Source organism: Coenobita brevimanus, chromosome 55, assembly GCF_032717465.1.
Source record: "Coenobita brevimanus isolate Jiangsu-jjx chromosome 55, ASM3271746v2, whole genome shotgun sequence".
Lineage (NCBI taxonomy): Eukaryota > Metazoa > Arthropoda > Malacostraca > Decapoda > Coenobitidae > Coenobita > Coenobita brevimanus.
The window spans coordinates 47,790,369-47,809,031 of NC_137008.1; the positions used below are offsets into that span (position 1 = coordinate 47,790,369).

Sequence of the window (18,663 nt, forward strand, 5' to 3'; positions counted from 1 at the left end):
CTGTCATCTTACTATGGAAATGTTCTTTTCTTGGTTAACTGTTATGCTGCTTCGATGGGTGACTCGCACAAACAGTGAAAAAATAAGGTAAAAGCTAGTCAAACACTGAAGGTTTTTCAGCTTTAAGAATATTTCAGCCAAGCACAGCCTGTACAGAACTGCTATCACAGTTTTGGTCAGTATTCAAGTCAAATCCAAGCAAGAGGATGTGTGCGAATCGAAGGATACCCATGCAGAAAGGATGAGCCGAGTGCAGTGCTCCAAGTGAAGATTACTGCTAGCATGGTGATGGATGCTACCTCACCTATGGGGACCATGGCTACTCTAGGTCAGTGGGAAGTTACCAGTAGAAAGACTATTCACAGATCTGCATCACAGATAATTTATGGTTGGATTGGCCTCATCACTGTACAGTAGATGTGTGCATGCACAAATACAGAGACAGCCTATGTCCCATTGGCGAAGGCCACACTGAAATTTTAGATGTTCACCATTCTCCAACAACAATCTCAATGTAACAACATAGACTCCCTGTCTGTTTTCCTAGCCCTGTTCTCCACTTGGTCACCTCTGGACACATGGTTAGCCTGTTAGCCCCTACCTCTTCCCTTTGCAACACTGTTACATGCCATTGTACAGTAAAACCCCTTTTAGTTGGAAATATGGTTGAGTTGGCAAGGCAAAAAAATATTCACATAAAAAATAAATCTGAATTTTGGAAACATACAGGAAAAAAAGTTGGAAAAAGTACTCTTTAGTTGGCAGTACGCCAACTACTGGAGATCCGAACTTGGCAAGGTGCCATGCCACTGTGAAGCAACACTTGTTTTGTTCTAACAAGAATTTGAGAAATTATGTTGAGAAGTCGAGTCCCTGCCCGAGTCCTCTTCCCATCACTGTGCACAACAAATCTCTGCCTCACTTTCTTGTGACTGAGATAAAGTGTTGCACACTTTTGAAGTGTTTTAAGTGTTTTTTGTGCTTCATCATGTCTGTTCCTGGACCCAAAACTCCTTCAGGAAGGAAGTGGATGACATTGAAGACTCCGAGCCTTCAAGATAAGCTCAAAGTCTCATCGAGAATGGATGCTGGGGCCTCTACACACTCGGTATGAGTTTGATATAAAATCCAGCACTGTTTAGAAAATTCTGATGATCATGAGCCCCCCTAACACCTCTATAACCTACCAAATGGCCCTCCCTATACTTGGATTACACCGTTTCTGACTGCAAACACAGTAGTGCATTTTGGGGCAGAGGGATGGGGCAGGCCACTACCATAAGTCGGCAGATAGATTCAGTTGGTAAGGCTTCTGCCCCATATTCATTTATTTATTTTTTTTTTATTTTTTTTTTTTTTTAATGAGAAGGAACCAAAGGCTGTGAGCCCGCAATTATTGTTCCTTCCAAGAGAAAAATAAAATACAGGAGAGAGCCAAATTCAAGATCCATTCATTCCGAGATGCCTGGACACACTGCATTTGAAAGACTGGAGATCACAGGAAGCAGGAAACACAGACAGAGGAAGACAGTTTCAGAATTGACCTGTTGCATAAATGAAGGACTGGAAGTAGCGGTTAACTCTTGCATTAGAGAGCTGGACAGAAAAGGGATGAGAGTTTGCTGATAGACGGGTGCTACGCGCCCGTCGCAGAGGTGGAGGAATGCATGCAGACAGCTCAGAGGAGCAGCGACCACTGAAGCAGCGATAGAAAAGAGATAAAGATGCAACAGTGCGACGAAGAGACAGAGGTCGAAGGGAGTCAGCAAGAGGAGGAGAATTAATGAGATGAAAAGCCTTTGACTCCACCCTGTTGAGAAGAGCTGTATGTGGAAAGCCTCCCCACATATGAGAGTTGTACTCCACACAGGGGCAGACAAAACCCCTGCATAGAGTCAACAATTGTGCTTGGGGTAAAGAAGGAACATACTCGGCTTAGCACACCTAATCTCTTGGAAGCAGATTTTACAAGAGATGTAATATGATCTTTCCAAGGTAAGTCCCAAATAAATGAAACTCCAAGCATGTTCAAGGATGATCCAGGATTAAGCTGAATATTATTAAACATTAGTGGGTATACCTGTGGAAGATTTTGTTGGGTTGATAGGTGAAAAAACTGAGTCTTTGATGCATTAAAAACAACCAGATTATTTTTACCCCAGTCAGAGATACAAGCCAAGTCAGACATTAGGTGTGCCATAGCCTTATCCCTTGTTTGTTGAAGTAACTGCTGAGATGGACGTTGTGGGAACCGAATGGAAAGATGAAGGGTGGAGTCATCAGCATATGAGTGGATAGGGTTAGATGTACGTGGAGCGTTTAAAAAGTTTTGGCAACAGGTTAATAAGAGCAAAATTAATAGAGACACACATTTATTGAAGTTCACACTCCTTCAATATACACTCCTCTAAGGTTTACACACTTCTGGAACCGTGTCATCCACTTAACAAAGCACTCCGAGTACTCAGAAACAGGTATGCAGAAATCCCTCTCCTTTCTGGACGCCCACTTTCCGGACATCCCCAATAACTGGACATTGTGGGCCTGGACCATCGGAACCGAAATATGGCCAAAAAAAAGAAAAAAATCCCCCCAAAATCCTAATTTGTTCCCACCTGTAATTTTAAATTGCCGCGCGGCGCCAAACTGCTGCGTACACCATGGCCCCTTCACCCCTTCCTTCCTCCCCCCTTCCCTGTCAGGGTTGCCGTTTGTTATTTTTCATTACCAAATGTGGGCCAATTTGGTAATGAAAAATTCATTTGGTAATGAATCCGAATAATGCATTACCAAAAGGATTTTTCACATGTATGAGGATACACAGGATGGATATGGTGGATTGTTTGCTCTCTCTGATTAATCTGCTACCCTCCATAGCGTGAAAATAATCAACATGCTGTTAATTATAAGGAGAGTGATTACATGTATTTCCACTTGTATATATAATTAATGAAGAATAAATGCTAGCTTTACGAATTTGGTAATGAAAAGTTAAATTTGGTAATGAAAGTTGAGGAGATTGGTAATGTGGCCATTGCGATCTGGCAACTATGTTTCTACGACATCAACAGTTACTCCCAAACTTCGATTGTGAACAGATCCTTATCGCACTGGAAGCCACACGTGCTCGTTTTTTGTGAATAAACAGTGAATATACTGCAATACCTTGCCTCTAGACCACATGGGAATTTACAGTGTTGTGCAGTGTTAAGGAATTTGAACTTAGAGTGCAAAGGATCAACTGTGGAGTGCAAACTGGCAGTTTATCTGGCAGTTAGAACTGCAGTGGTGCAGTTAAGAACAATGTGCAGTGTTAAACAATTATAACTCACAGTGAAAAGAATTAAATGCAGCACAACACTGGATTACTGCACGTACTTCAAGAGAATTTTCACCACTGCCAAAACCTTAGAAAAGCAGCCACAAACGTGATGTAAGTAACCTGGCTGAGGTACAGTCACTTCTAATTCCTCATCCTTTGGTTCCTTTTCATTTATTTCATGCTTTATGTCCATTACTGGTGTGAATAGGGTCTTAAATAGGTTTAAATAGGTGCTATGCATGTCCGGTAGGGAGTTATTTAGGTGTCTTTCAAAGTTAGGCTGGGTTAGGGTCTATAAGTACCAGTCCAGGAGGCTGGTGCCCACTATCCGGACAGGACCACTTTCCGGACATGCCTTTGGCTTTATTACGTCGGATAGTGGAGGGATTACTGTACTCTTTATTTCTGAATTTATCCACCTGGCAAGGTCCTGTTCCCTTCGAAAATGGATCCCAGCAAGAGTTTCTGGGAACTTAGGGAATAGCCAAAAGCCACACGGTGCCGTCCTGACCTGGCACCGTGTGACTTTTGGCTATTCCCTAAGTTGCCAGAAAAACTTGCTGGGATCCATTTTCAAAGGGAACAGGACCTAGCCAGGTGGATAAATTCAGAACTAAAGAGTATACCTGTTTCTGAGTACACGGAGTGCTTTGTTAAGTGGATGACACGGCTCCAGAAGTGTGTAAACCTTAGAGGAGAGTATGTGGAAGGTGTGTGAACTTCAATAAATGTGTATCTCTATTAATTTTGCTTTTATTACCCTGTTGCCAAAACTTTTTGAACGCCCCTCGTACAGCTTAGAAGGTCATTGATGAATAAAAGGAAGAGAGTTAATGATAGGACAGAGCCCTGAGGAACACCACTGTTGATAGATCTAGGAGAAGAACGATGGCCATCTACAAAAGCGGCTATAGAACGACCAGACAGGAAGCTAGAGATGAAGGCACAGATAGAAGAATAGAAACTGTAAGAGGGCAGTTTGGAAATTAAAGATTTATGGCAGACTCGATCGAAAGCCTTTGAGATGTCAAGTGCAATGGCAAAGCTTTCACCAAAGTCCCGAAAGGAGGATGACCAGGAGTCTGAAGGGTAAGTGAGAAGATCGCCAGTGGAGCATCCCTGATGGAACCCATACTGACGATCAGAAAGGTTGTGATAAGAAAGATGCTTAAAAATTTTTCAATTACGAACTGATTCGAAAATTTTTGAGATTTAGGATGTTAATGCAATTGGACGATAGTTAGAGGGTTGGGAATGGTCATCCTTCTTTGGGACTGGCTGAATGAGTGCAAATTTCCAGCAAGAAGGAAAGGTACAAGTTGACAGACAAAGGTGAAAGAGTTTGCCTAGGCAGGGTGTAAGCACAGAAGCACAGTTCTTGAGAACAACAGGAGAAGCACAGTTCTTGAGAACAACAGGAGAGACTCCATCAGGCCCATATCCCTTATTAGTATTGAGGCCTGTGATGGCAGAAAATACATCAGCTGAAGAAATTTCAATGTCAGCCATGAGGAAGTCGGAGGGGGGAAGTGATGGAGGAACAGCACCGGAATCATCTAAGGTGGAATTGAAGGAGAAAGTCTGAGCAAAGAGATCTGTTTTATCAGTAGAAGAAATAGCTACAGAGCCATCAGGGTAGAAAAAGGGAGGGAAGGATGATGAGGTAAAGTTGTTAGAAAGGTTTTTGCAAAGTGCCAGAAGGAGCAGGAAGAATTCGAGTTGGAGAGTTGAGAGCATTTAGTACGGATGAAATTATTTTTAGCAGTGAAGAACAGACCTAGCACGATTCCGGGCAGAAACGTGAAGATGCGATTCAGGGGTGGGTTGGCTCTGGTACCTTTTGTAGGCCCTCTCCTTGTTGCAGACAGCATTAGAACAAGTGTGATTAAACCAAGGCTTTCTTGCATTGGTCAAAGGATACGAGAAAGGAATGTATGCTTCCATGCCCGAAGGATATGAGAAAGGAATGTATGCTTCCATGCCCGAAGGATATGAGAAAGGAATGTATGCTTCCATGCCCGAAGGATATGAGAAAGGAATGTATGCTTCCATGCCCGAAGGATATGAGAAAGGAATGTATGCTTCCAAGCCCGAGAGAATAACCTCCGTAATGCGCATGGCACACTCAGACGGCTTCCGGCCATGGAAGCAATACCCCGTCTACGATAAAGCAAACCCCCTGCATGTCCTGGGTGAGATGGGAATCCCGTGCTGCAGGACGTGAATGTCCGGCTTCAGTTTTGGAGTAAGCCAATAAATCCCTCCACCCTCCATCCCCCCACTGTTGCATCACCTAATAGCCTGTCATGGACAATGCTTGCCAATTCTCACCTTACAGTGAAGACCTTTGCACTAGTTGTCAACATCTTATTCTTGCTCTTCCAGGATGGCAGCACAGACTTGCTACTCAACATCCAGACCACAGCAATTGCTCCTCCAGGATGGCAGCACAGACTTGCTACTCAACATCCAGACCACAGCAATTGCTCCTCCAGGATGGCAGCACAGACTTGCTACTCAACATCCAGACCACAGCAATTGCTCCTCCAGGATGGCAGCACAGACTTGCTACTCAACATCCAGACCACAGCAATTGCTCCTCCAGGAAGGCAGCACAGACTTGCTACTCAACATCCAGACCACAGCAATTGCTCCTCCAGGATGGCAGCACAGACTTGCTACTCAACATCCAGACCACAGCAATTGCTCCTCCAGGATGGCAGCACAGACTTGCTACTCAACATCCAGACCACAGCAATTGCTCCTCCAGGATGGCAGCACAGACTTGCTACTCAACATCCAGACCACAGCAATTGCTCCTCCAGGATGGCAGCACAGACTTGCTACTCAACATCCAGACCACAGCAATTGCTCCTCCAGGATGGCAGCACAGACTTGCTACTCAACATCCAGACCACAGCAATTGCTCCTCCAGGATGGCAGCACAGACTTGCTACTCAACATCCAGACCACAGCAATTGCTCCTCCAGGAAGGCAGCACAGACTTGCTACTCAACATCCAGACCACAGCAATTGCTCCTCCAGGATGGCAGCACAGACTTGCTACTCAACATCCAGACCACAGCAATTGCTCCTCCAGGATGGCAGCACAGACTTGCTACTCAACATCCATACCACAACACCTACCTCTGACTTGTCCATTATGTTTCATGACCCCCACCCCCACAGCCATCCTCAAGATGGCATCCACCTCCACCTCAGACAATCTCAGATGATGACCTACTGGAGGATTTTTGTATTCATCATCATCATCCGGACCTCCTTTCCCAACCAAGGGCAAGGTGAGGAGTAGCAATGTCCAGACAGCCCAAAATTGCCCAATCCAATGGGCCAAGCTTCCATTCACTCATCAATCAAGCCCTCGGAATCCTGGCTCTATCGGATAAGCCAAAAACATTCACCACGTTCTGTAGCTTCACATAATCGTATCCGACAGAGTCGATCCAGACGCTGCCACGTTAAAAAGGGGTGCCAAAAATCCCTGATCATGCACATCTCACAAAATTCATCCAGCCAGCTCGATCTCCTGTCAGTTCCCTAGCCTCACCAACTTCCAAACCTCTCTTCCTCACACATTCATCCACCATATCTCTCCACCTTCTCCTTGGTCTACCTCGCCTCCTCCCTCCTTCAAATTCGCTCAGATATACCTTCTTCACCACTCTATTGTTATCCATTCTCTCCACATGACCATACCATCTCAGTACACTCTCTTCAATTCTGGTGTCCACCGACTTCCTCATTCCACATCTTTCACGAATCACATTATTTCGTATCCTATCCACCCTCTGTACTCCACATACAGTGGAACCTTGGTCCTCGAACGCCTCACATGTCGAACAAATCGGACCTCGACCAAAAAATTCAAGAAATTTTTGCTCCAGAGGTCGACCAAAATATCGGACCTCGACCAACCTGAACGTAGCCAAACGAAGGGAAGCTGGCCGACCGACAGTCATGCGTCCACCGTTGATGTTCATCAACGTGGTCGTCCTGCTGTGCTTCACATTTTTCTTGATTCAGTGCAGTATAAGCCCCTAATAATGGCTCCAAAGAAAGCAAGTTCATCCAGTACAGCTACTGGCAGTGAAAAGAGGAAAGTAGTGCGGAAAATAATTGAAGAAGTGGAAAAATTATTGCTTATCTTCATCAATGAGAAACAGCAGGAGACAGTGTTAGTGAGTATATAATTTGTGAAAAGGCAAGAGAAATATACGGTCACCTCGTAAAGGAAAGCACTGGTACCAGTGCTGAAACTTAAATAGGTAAGCATCTGGGGTCTTGGAACGGATTAAAATGATTTACATTATTTCTTATGGGGAAAATTAGTTCGGTCCTCGACCAATTCAGTCCTGGAACAGCCTTCCAGAACGGACTGTGTTCAAGGACCGAGGTTCTACTGTACATTCCCCAGCAGTCCCATCTCCACTGCTCTTACTCTTGACTTTTCATTTTCATGCCACACCATAGTCTCACATCCATATGTTAAAGTTGGCACTAACACTCCTTCATGTAAGCCTCGTGCAGCTGCAACACTCAAGCCTCTGTTTCTTATCAAGGCCTTCATTGCACCAGCTACTTTTCTTCCTTGTGTCACTCTACTTTCAACTTCTTTTGCACATTTTCCTCTCTTTTCTATCACTGTACCCAGGTATTTGAACTCTCTCACCATTTTCCAGTCTCTCTCCATTCATTGTTACATTGCACTGTGAGTCACCTTCTCTCTCAATAACCATCACTTTACTCTTTTCTACATTTACTCTCAAGGAACGATGCTTACAGACATCAGCAAAACTCTGCACTAGCCTACCAAGTTCTTGTTCGGTACTTGCAAGCAGTACTGCATCATCAGCATACAACAAATTTGAGATATTCCATCTATCACCATTCATTACCAATGCCATCCCTCTCTCCATTACTCGTGTTTTCACTTCTCTCATCATCCCATCCATACGTACATTGAACAACCACGGGGACATCACACAACCTTGTCGCACGCCCACACTGATTGTGAACCATTCACTTAGATGCCCATTAACCCTGACACATGCTTCACTACCATCATAAAAACTCTTGACGGCACCTAACGGCTTACCCTCTACACCGTATAGCAAAATTTTCCACAATCCTTCTCTGTCCACTTTGTCATAGTTTTTTTCCAGATCCATGAATGCCATAAACACCTTATGGTTCTTCTCACAAGCCTTCTCTACTATCTGTCTCACTGCAAATATTTGGTCCACACATCCTCTGCCACTCCTAAAGCCACCCTGTTCATCACTCACTAGGACATCTGATATCTCTCTTACTTTCTCTATAATAATTCTTCCACATACCTTCCCTACCACACTCAGTAAGCTTATGCTACGATAATTCTTGCACTCACTTCTTTCACCTTCATTTTTGTACAGGGGTACAATCACAGCCTTTTTCCACTCTGCAGGCACAGTTTCATTCATCCATGCCTTCATACATATCTCCAACAAGCACTTCATTCCATTCTCTCCACTACATTTAGGCATCTTGGCATACACCTCATCAACCCCAGCTGCTTTCCCATTTTTCAGGCGCTTCACAGCACTCTTCACCTGTGTGAGTGTCACATCTCCTGGCACTGCATTCCTTCTCTGCACACCCCCAAAACCAATCATGTTTACAGCTGCTCTGCTCTCTCTATCCCCATTCATCAGGCCTTCAAAATATTCTTTCCATCTGGTCCTTACTTCATCTCCATGGGTTAACAATCTACCACCTGCATCCTTCACACCATCCCATTTCTTACCGCTTTCACTTCTACATTTCTGTACCTCTTTCCATAATAACTTTCTATTTTCAGAGTAGTTTGCATTCATTTTTCTTCCTAGATCCTCATTTACCTCCTCCTTTTTCCTCTTCACTAGTCTCTTTACGTGCTTCTTGCTCTCAACATATTCAGTTCTTATTTCAATTGAACCCCTATCCAGTAACCACTTTAGCCACTTCTTCCTCTTTTCCTCCACTGCTCTCTTTACCTCCTCATTCCACCATGCCGTACCTTTCTTCTTTGTTGTTACTCTTGCCACACCACACACCGCTTTAGCATTCCTAACTAAGCAATCCCTATATGCATTCCACAGTCTGTCCAGATCCATTTAATTCCAATTCAGTAATTCTAACTTGTCCTCTACTTTGGTCCTGTATTCATCTGCCATTTCTTTGATCCTCAGCTTCTCAACTTTCAGTCTTTCTCCCTGACTGCTTCTCTCTCTCCTGATCCACTTCACTCCTTTCAGCTTGATCTTGCATACCACAATCATATGATCTCTGACAGACCTCCACATCGTCCTCTCACAGCCCTCGTATCAGCAACCATTCCCATCATCAACCTCTCTACGAGCACGTAATCAATCAGGCTTCTTTCAACACGATCCCCATTCCCTCTATACCATGTATATTTATGTGCATCTCTGTGTTTGAAATATGAGTTACAAATGCACAACCTCCTCTCCTGACACATATCCTTTAGTCTCTTCCCATTATCATTTTCTCCTGGTACTCCATAGCAACCCGTTATGTCATCCTCAGGACCAGTGCCTACTCTTCCATTCATATCCCCCACCACAATCACTTTATAGTTCCTGGGCATTTCTCCCACTACTTCACCCTGCTCATCCCAAAACCTGTCTTTCTCTCTCTCACTCCTGTCCTCACATGGTGCATATGCTACAATCACTGCCACTTTCACATTCTCAAACTTGAACTTGACATACATACATCTCGAGCTAACACACTTGTAGTCTCTAATTCCACTCTGCCACACCTCATTCATCAACAAAGTAACTCCTTCCTTGCATCTTCCTCGCCCATTCATTCCCGATCTTACATATTTCACACCCTCCCACTCCTCCACTTTGCACCCTTTCATCTTCGTTTCACACAAAGCCATCACAGCATATCTCGCACTCTTGAACACATTCACCACTTCCACCCTCTTGCTCTCCTCATTCACACCTCTCACATTCCACATGGCCAAATGAGTCTGCCCATTTGGTTGGGGCCCTGGGCAGGTATTGGGCCCTCCGAGGCTCTCTGAAACAACTGCCATGATTAAATGATTTTGGATAGGGGAATCTGGGGGACACTTAACCCAGCCAGAAACCCCTGTTATATGGTTACCACCCACCATAGTAAATGGTTTCCTGGGTATAGGAAACCATTTGGCTTGTCACTCAGTGTAGAGATCATATGGCACCTCTACACTGAGTGAGTGGATGATGGGCGCCCCCACCTACCACATTTTTGTATTAATGCATTCAAAAATTGTTCACCTTCCCCACATTGGACTGAACCCTAACACCATCCTTGTTGCCCTCAACCCTCCCTATCCCCCATCCCCCATTCAACCCCAGTATGACTCTTGCCTGACTTGTGATGGGCCTACTTCTTCAGGTGATCAAATTGTAACTGTTGGGTACCACCATCCCTGACATTGTCCATTTGTGGTCACATCTAAAAGACTGTCTAAGCTCCATGTGGCTGTCAACTCCTATGATTACTGCTTAAGAATGCATGCTACTCCATCCATGGGGCTCATGATTTCAAGCTTACTTCCAAAGGCTCTTCTCACTGTCTGATCACTGTTTGACACTGAGGACTCTGTTCTCCACTGCATGCAACAATGGATTGTCTACTTGGTCTCTGCGGTCTCTGTGTTCTGCACTGTTACCAGGCCACCTGTGTCATGCTTAGTTCACCTGTCCACAACAGGGTGTGTTCGATATACAGGAAGGGTGTTGGATACTTGGGCTGGTCTCCCCTGAAAGGCTGTCAATTTTCTTTCATTGATATACATTAACATATATTTGCTATCTGTTCTTATTAGTTAGGTTTCACTTGTGTTAACTTTAATTTATAAACTGTATGATTTGCTCCACTGTTATAAACTGCCATGTGTAAGAAGTAATGTAATGAGTGTTATTTGAATACACGGGTGAGAGTCTCACCAGACAGCTGTCAAGTTGTTTCTCTCCCCCGGCTTGGGACTGCCTCTGCTAGCGAGATGGGTTTCACCATGTTGTCCCACTCTGCCTCCGCTTGGGACTAACATATTGGTGCCCAGACTCGGGAATTCAAGTTGATTAAGAAGATATTCCCGAAAACTTGGCAAAATGTCAGCAGAAGGCAAGCTGTTGGAGAAGAAGAGGGTGGCAGCCAAGAGTTGGACCAGCTGCTCAGCCAAAGCTCTGATGACATTACAGGCCACACTTAAGGTGACCAGGGTTGCACTGGAGGACGCTATAGACGACTTTGACCGGCGTCTTGATGCTTTGGATGAGGCACAGAGTGCTGTGGAGTTGGAAATCAGCAATCCTGTGAAACCTGAAGAGGATATAGACACCGCTGACCAGTTTCGCCGGCAAGTGAGATTACCAAGGGTGCAGGCTGCCCAGATGTTAATGGACATGGATAAGACAGAGCAACCAGGTGAGTCAGCCCACAGCGACAGTGGTTCTGCCAACATGACTGCCAACCATTGAGTTACCAAAGTTCAGTGGTGATGTAATTGAATGGCAATCTTTTGGGATCAGTTTGTGGCAATGGTGGATGAGGCTAATATCCCTGACATTTGTAAGTTTGGCTACTTGCAATCTTCGTTGGAGGGTGAAGCAAAGGGAGTGATACAAGGTCTAAAGCTTACAGCTGCAAACTACCCTGCTGCTTGTTTGGTGTTAAAGGAATGGTTTGGTAGACCTGAACGTATCATATTTGCGCACATACAAGCACTTTTTAACATTAGCATACCTGCTAAAGCCTCAGGTTTTAAGTATGTAGCCGCTTTGTGGAAACTGCAGGATCAACTTGTGTCACATGTCCGTAGTTTGGAGGCTTTGCAGGTCAAAGGTGAGTAGTATGGTGTTATTTTGACTCCTGTTATTTTGTCCCGCCTTCCCCATGACATACATATGGAGTGGTCCAGAGAGGGTTCCCTCCATGAAAGTGATCTTTCCTGGCTATTGAAATTTCTCCAGAGGGAAATAGAGTGCAGGGAATGGTTGGAATCCTTCAGGGATGAAGGCCGTAAGGAAAATACCCGCAGTGGACCCACAGTGTCAGAAAGGAGGAAGGTGCTACCTGGTTCAGCCTCCGCTCTCCAGACTTCCTCAGCAGTAGGTCAGATCAGATGTAGGTTTTGCAATAAATCCCATCCAAGTGAGAAATGTTTTAGTGTTTTGAAGCTTCCTCAAGCTGAGCGGGAAGAAAAAATCCGCTCTGCTAACTTGTGTTTTAAGTGCCTTGGTAAGGGACACATTTCAAAGGGATGTAAATCTAAATGTGCAAAATGTAAAGGAAATCATAAAGTACTTTGTTGCCCTAAGGCTATTTCAGATGTGATAAGGGACAAGGTTTGTGATGACCAAACTGTGCAGCCAACCAGTAATGAAGGCATAGGGGTGAGTACTGATGCATGTACAAGCTCATCTCAAGTAAACCACGTTGGCGTAGCACCCAGTAGGTCTAACCTGAGTCATGAAAGTTTAAGTCAGACAGGCAGTGTTTTACAAACTGCTAAGATCCAAGTGTATGGTACACAGGGGCAGTGTGTTCAAGCTACTGTTCTTTTTGACAATGGTTCTGATAGATCTTAAGTTTCAAGTAGCTTGGTCAAGAAAGTCAGACCTAAATGGGTGTATACTGAACCTGTTACCTATTCTGCCTTTGGTAATATGACCACCAAGGGTCATTTGTGTAACATTTATGACCTGAGCATTAGGGATTGTAAAGGGGTAGCACATTTCTTAGTAGCTGTTGAAATTCCTACCATATGTGCTCCTATATTGCATCCCAGTGTTCCACAGGACAAGCTAAAAGGGTTTGAATCCTTACATTTGGCTGATGATTATAAGAATAATTGCCATGATACTGTTGACATTTTAGTGGCACTTGATGCTTACTGGAGTTTTATGCTGCCTAACCAGGTTTTGCAAGCTGAGGGACTGGTTGCCCAAGAGTCTGTTTTTTGAATGGTTATTATCTGGTTCCTGGACTGCTCCTAACAACCAGAAAGATGGGAAAGTGTTTATGGTATATCTGAGTCTCTTTTAAACAATTTTTGGGATTTAGAATCTATTGGAATTGTCCCTAAGGAAGCCCACTGTAATGAAAACACTCCTAACCATATTCACGAAATGTTTAATGAAATAGTAAATTTCATTAATGGTAGACATGAAGTTACTTTACCTTGGAAGTCCGATGCTGACAAGTTTGATTTACAAGACAATGTAAAACTTGCTAAAAAAAAAGGTTAGAAAATCTGAACCATAAACCTGAGAGGGATCACTGTTTAAAGGAGAAGTATAATGCTGTTCTTGAGGGGTATGAGCATGAAGGCATTATTGAGGAAGTTCAGTTATCTGAGCTTGGAAGCATTTATCCTATATATTACCTCCCCCACTGCCCAGTTGTATGAGAGGGCAACTCTTCTACTAAGGTAAGGCCGGTGTTTGATGCTTCAGACGTTAGTTATAATGGGATATCACTAAATGATTACTGTATTTAGAAGCTGGTCCTTCCCTCAGCTTCCCTCAACCCAGACCTGGTGGAAGTTCTCTTACGGTTTAGACGGTGGCAGTTGGCTTTGACAGCAGACATCACTAAGGCAGTCCTCCAAACTGGTGTTCATAAGGAAGACCAGGATGGTCACAGATTCCTCTGGAGTTGTGGAAGGAGAATTCGCACTATGAGATTTACTCGTGTTCCCTTCGGTAACAAAAGCAGTCCTTTCCTCTTAAATGCTACCATCAAATATCATCTTCAGTCTTACCCCAGCTCTTAAGCTGTGAAAGAATTGAGAGAAAATCTCTATGTTGATGACTGGTTGTCAGAGCTGATAGCGTAGAGGAGGGCCAAGCTAAATTCTCTGAGGCATGGTGGAGAGGATGGAGGGTGAAAGACTGACGAAGAGAGTGTATGTGAGTGAGGTGAAGGCCGAGGATGAGATGGAGGGATGGGGTGGAGAGGTATATGAGAGAGGGGGGTGTGAGTTGGGAGCAGGGCAGTGAAATGGCGGGGGACAGGGCGACTTGGAGGCAATTTGTTTGTGGCCACCCCAAACGGGATTGAGGCGTCTGGCAATAGATAGATAGGTAGATTAAAAAAAAAAAAAAAAAAAAAAAAAAAAACATACACCAGATTACTGGTGTCCTCCATTCATAAAATATCTGTAACAGTTAGACTTAAACAGCTGTGGGTTGAAATCTGGAGGGAAACAACTCTGGGGAAGCAAGTTCCAGAGAGATGCAGTTCGGGGAATGAAAGAATTCTGATAGGCAGAAGTTCTGCAATATGGCTTTGTCACATTCCAGTCATGAGCACTATCAGATGTCTGTGTAGCATGAGGGAAGGCATGGAGAGGTGGCACCATGGACACAACTTCGTCTGAGCATTTGCCATAAAAATATCTGTAAAATAATGCACGGGAGGCAACGTTCCTGCTTACTTGTAGGGGAGGTAGTTTATTTGTAATGGCAGGGTTATTAATAATTCTAACAGCTTTGTTCTGAATTTTGTCTAGTTGTTCTGATGCAACCTCTCCACATCCATTCCACAAGGGTGAGCAATATTCAAGCTGAAAGCGCACATGACTCTTATAAATTATAGCCGACTGCTCATCAGTGAGGAAGTTATGGACTCTGTACAATAATCCATGCTTTTTGAGGTGGTTTTAGCAAGTGATCTAACATGAAAGATCCAGCTGAGGGCACTGTTAAGTGAGACACCAAGAATTTCAATACTTTTGGAGATGGGAATATTAGTAGCATTGCAGGTAATGTACGAATCTGGCAATATCTGTCTATTAGTAAACTGTATATATTTAGTTTTACTAGCATTAAATGAGACAAGGTTGTTTTGTCTCCATTCACTGACAGTAGATAGGTTTTGATTTATGGAGATGGTTGTATTGATCTGAGAGGTAGAGATATTAGACTTTGTAAATGGGTGTCTGAGTGTGAATGACCTATGTAGTGTTCAGTCAAATGCGTATGAGTGGATGGAATATCACTGTCAAAGTGGACTTCAAATAGTAAGTACTTAATGAAATGTTTTGGTAACAACTCAAATGTGTGTGACAAGGAGGCAGTTAAGATCCTGGGCTTGCAGTGGGGTGTATTTCAAGACTGTTTTTCCTTTGATGGCATCAATGTAAATACACCTTTAGAACTAATATCCACAAAGAGAGCTATTCTCAGTATAACTGCTAGACTTTTTGAACCACTTGGTCTCATTAGTCCCTTTGTAATGTTTGTCAAAATTCTATTTCAAGATGTATGGAGGCTTGGTATTGCATGGGATGATGCACTACCTGATGAGTTACTGCTCAAGTTTCAGATGTGGTTCAAAGGTATTAATGCTTTACAGTCATTGAGAGTTAAACACTGTTATTTCCCTGGAATTTCCTGGAAGCTGATGGCAGGTGTAGAGGTTCATGCCTTTGGTGATGCTTCAGAGAAAGGGTATGGAGCCTGTATCTACCTCAGGGTGCCCCTACATGATGACAAGGTTACAGCGTCCTTTGTCCTGTCCAAAGGGAGAGTAGCTACCATTAAAAGTATTTCCTTACCTCGCCTAGAACAGACTGGTGCTTTACTATGTGCGAGGCTGGTAATGTTGGTGAAGTCTGCCCTTCATCTTAATGTGCCTGTCTTTTGTTGGACAGACTCCACAATTGTATTATCATGGATAAAGGGAGACCCTAGCAGGTGGAAAACCTTTGTGAGGAATAGAGTTAGTGAAATTCAAGACCTAACTTCACCTGGTAATTGGTTTCACTGTTCTTGGAAGGATAACCCTGCTGACCTTATTTCTAGAGGTGTGTTGGCTAGGCAACTGATGTCATCTGATCATTGGCTGAATGGTCCAGCATGGTTGTCCATTCCCCCAAACCACTCTCGGCAAGAGGAACAGACACTGTCCTTCGATGAGGAGGTCACAGTTGGTAAGAGAGAAGTGGTTGCCTGCATGAGTATTAACCCTTTACCAACTGTGTTTGAATTTACTCATTGGAGTAAGCTTTCAAAGGTCATAAGTGCTGTAGCTTGGGTTTGAGAATCATCAATAATTCTAAGCCAAGAAGCGACAAGTGTTCTGGTCCTCTGACATATAGTGAGTTAACTAAGGTAAAGGTGAAGGTGTTTTTCTGTGTACAAAGAGAGGCCTATTCAAGGGAGGTTATGGTTCTGGAGCAACGTAAGCCATTTCCAAAGGGGTCCTCCTTAAGTAAACTTGATCCATTTTTGGATAAAGATGGTCTGTTGAGAATCAAAGGTAGATTAGACCAGTCAGACATGACACGTGACAGCAAGCATCCCATCATAATTCCCTCTGGTCATGTTGCACAACTTCTGATTCAGTTTCAGCATGGTTTACTCAAACATGCTGGTGTTTCTACACTTGTATCTACTTTAAGAAATAATTACTGGATAATTGGGCTAAGAAGGATGGCCAAGAGTGTCTGCAGGAGATGTGTATCCTGTCATAAGCATGACTCTAAAGCTTGTAACCACCCTGCAGCTTCTCTTCCAGAGTCGAGAGTCAAACCATCTCCACCTTTCTCTGTCACTGGTCTTGACTTCGCTGGGCCACTGTATTGTACCGATGTGGCTTCCAAGAAGTTCTACATTTTGCTCTTTACTTGTGCTGTTATCAGAGCTGTTCATTTGGAACTTACTGACTCTTTGTCACTAAATGATTGTATGCTTGTTATCCGCAGATTCATTGCAAGATGGGGTTTTCCCTCAGTTTTCTATTCTGACAATGCTAAAACCTTCATTGGCGTTTCCAACAAATTACTACAGACTTTCAGTCCTCTCGCCCCAGACTGGAAATTCATAGTACCACATGGTCCACGGTGGGGAGGCTGGTGGGAACGTCTAATCAAGTCCATTAATGTAGCTATGCGGAAGTCTCTTGGAATCAAATGTTTGTCAAGGTGTTAATTAGAAACCACCCTACATGAGGTGGAAGCTTGTGTAAACTTCAGACCTCTGACCTTCGTTAGTGAAGATCATGAGGCACCACCTTCACTGACACCTTCGCACTTTCTTATTGGGCGAACAGCTGGGGTCCAGGTAGAATGTATCAATAACTAGAACATCACAGTGTCTGCTAAAGATCTATGTGCCAGGGAAAAGGTGCGTCAACAACAATTGGACAAACTCTGGAAATTATGGAGTTGTGACTATATTAGAAATTTACCTCAGACTGTTCTGGGTTCTGTATCTAAAAGTAATTTAAAGAAGGGTTCTTTAGTTCTAATTAAAGAAGATAATGTCCCAAGAATGTCCTGGCCTATTGGTACAGTTGTCGATGTGTTTCCTGGTAAAGACAACATTATCAGAAGTGTAAATGTTAAGATTTCTAAAGGTGTTATCTGCAAACCTGTGCAAAGACTTCATGACCTTGAGATTACAGATGGTAGTAATGCAAATGTAGAATTTGTGACAAACTCTGAAGTTCAGCCTGTTATAAGTACTGAATCTCCTTGTTCTACAGATGTTTCTGATGATATCCATGAAGTTGATAATTATCCTGTGTCTTATACCTCTCGCACTGAGCGTATTGTAAAGCCTCCTGTACGATTGGGCTTGTGATGTTTGTAGTCATGTTTCCAGAGTCTTAGTGGATATAATGCATCTTGTTTATAGTGAATATAAATATAGGAGTAAGTAAATGTACTCCTATGGTGGGGAGAATATTTAATGTAAAGGAAGGGTGTTGGATATTTGGGGTGGTCTCCCCTGAAAGGCTGTTAAATTTCTTTCACTGATATACATTAACATATATTTGCTATCTGTTCTTATTGGTTAGGATTCATTTGTGTTAACTTTAATTTATAAACTGTATGATTTGCTTCACTGTTATAAACTGCAATGTGTAAGAAGTAATGCAATGAGTGTTATTTGAATACACGGGTGAGTCTCTCACCAGACACCTGTCAAGTTGTTTCTCTCCCCCGGCTTGGGTCTGCCTTTGCTACTGAGATGGGTTTCGCCATGTTGTCCCACTCTGCCTTTGCTTGGGACTAACTGGGTGAATTTAGTAGTTTGGCCATCCCGTGCTTCACTAACACAACAACAACAACAACAATGCAATGCACAGTACTACAGTATAGAAAACATTGCAAAAAAGAAATAGAGTAAAATGGAAATAGACAATGATTCAATGGAAGAATACCATTAAAATAAATATGAAAATGGAAATAGACAATGATTCAATGGAAGAATACCATTAAAATAAATATGAAGAAAAAACAAAGAAGAAAGCATAATAACAGGCATTAGGCA

At 43.3% G+C, this 18,663-nt stretch overlaps 1 protein-coding gene and 1 pseudogene across 1 annotated transcript in view; one reads left to right on the forward strand and one right to left on the reverse strand.

The window, feature by feature from the left end:
- The window catches only part of Taf1 (TATA-box binding protein associated factor 1), a 667,992-nt gene that overhangs the window by 373,590 nt on the left and 275,739 nt on the right, over window positions 1-18,663 (reverse strand). The window lies entirely within an intron of this gene.
- LOC145401187 (uncharacterized) lies at window positions 11,503-17,970 on the forward strand (annotated as a pseudogene).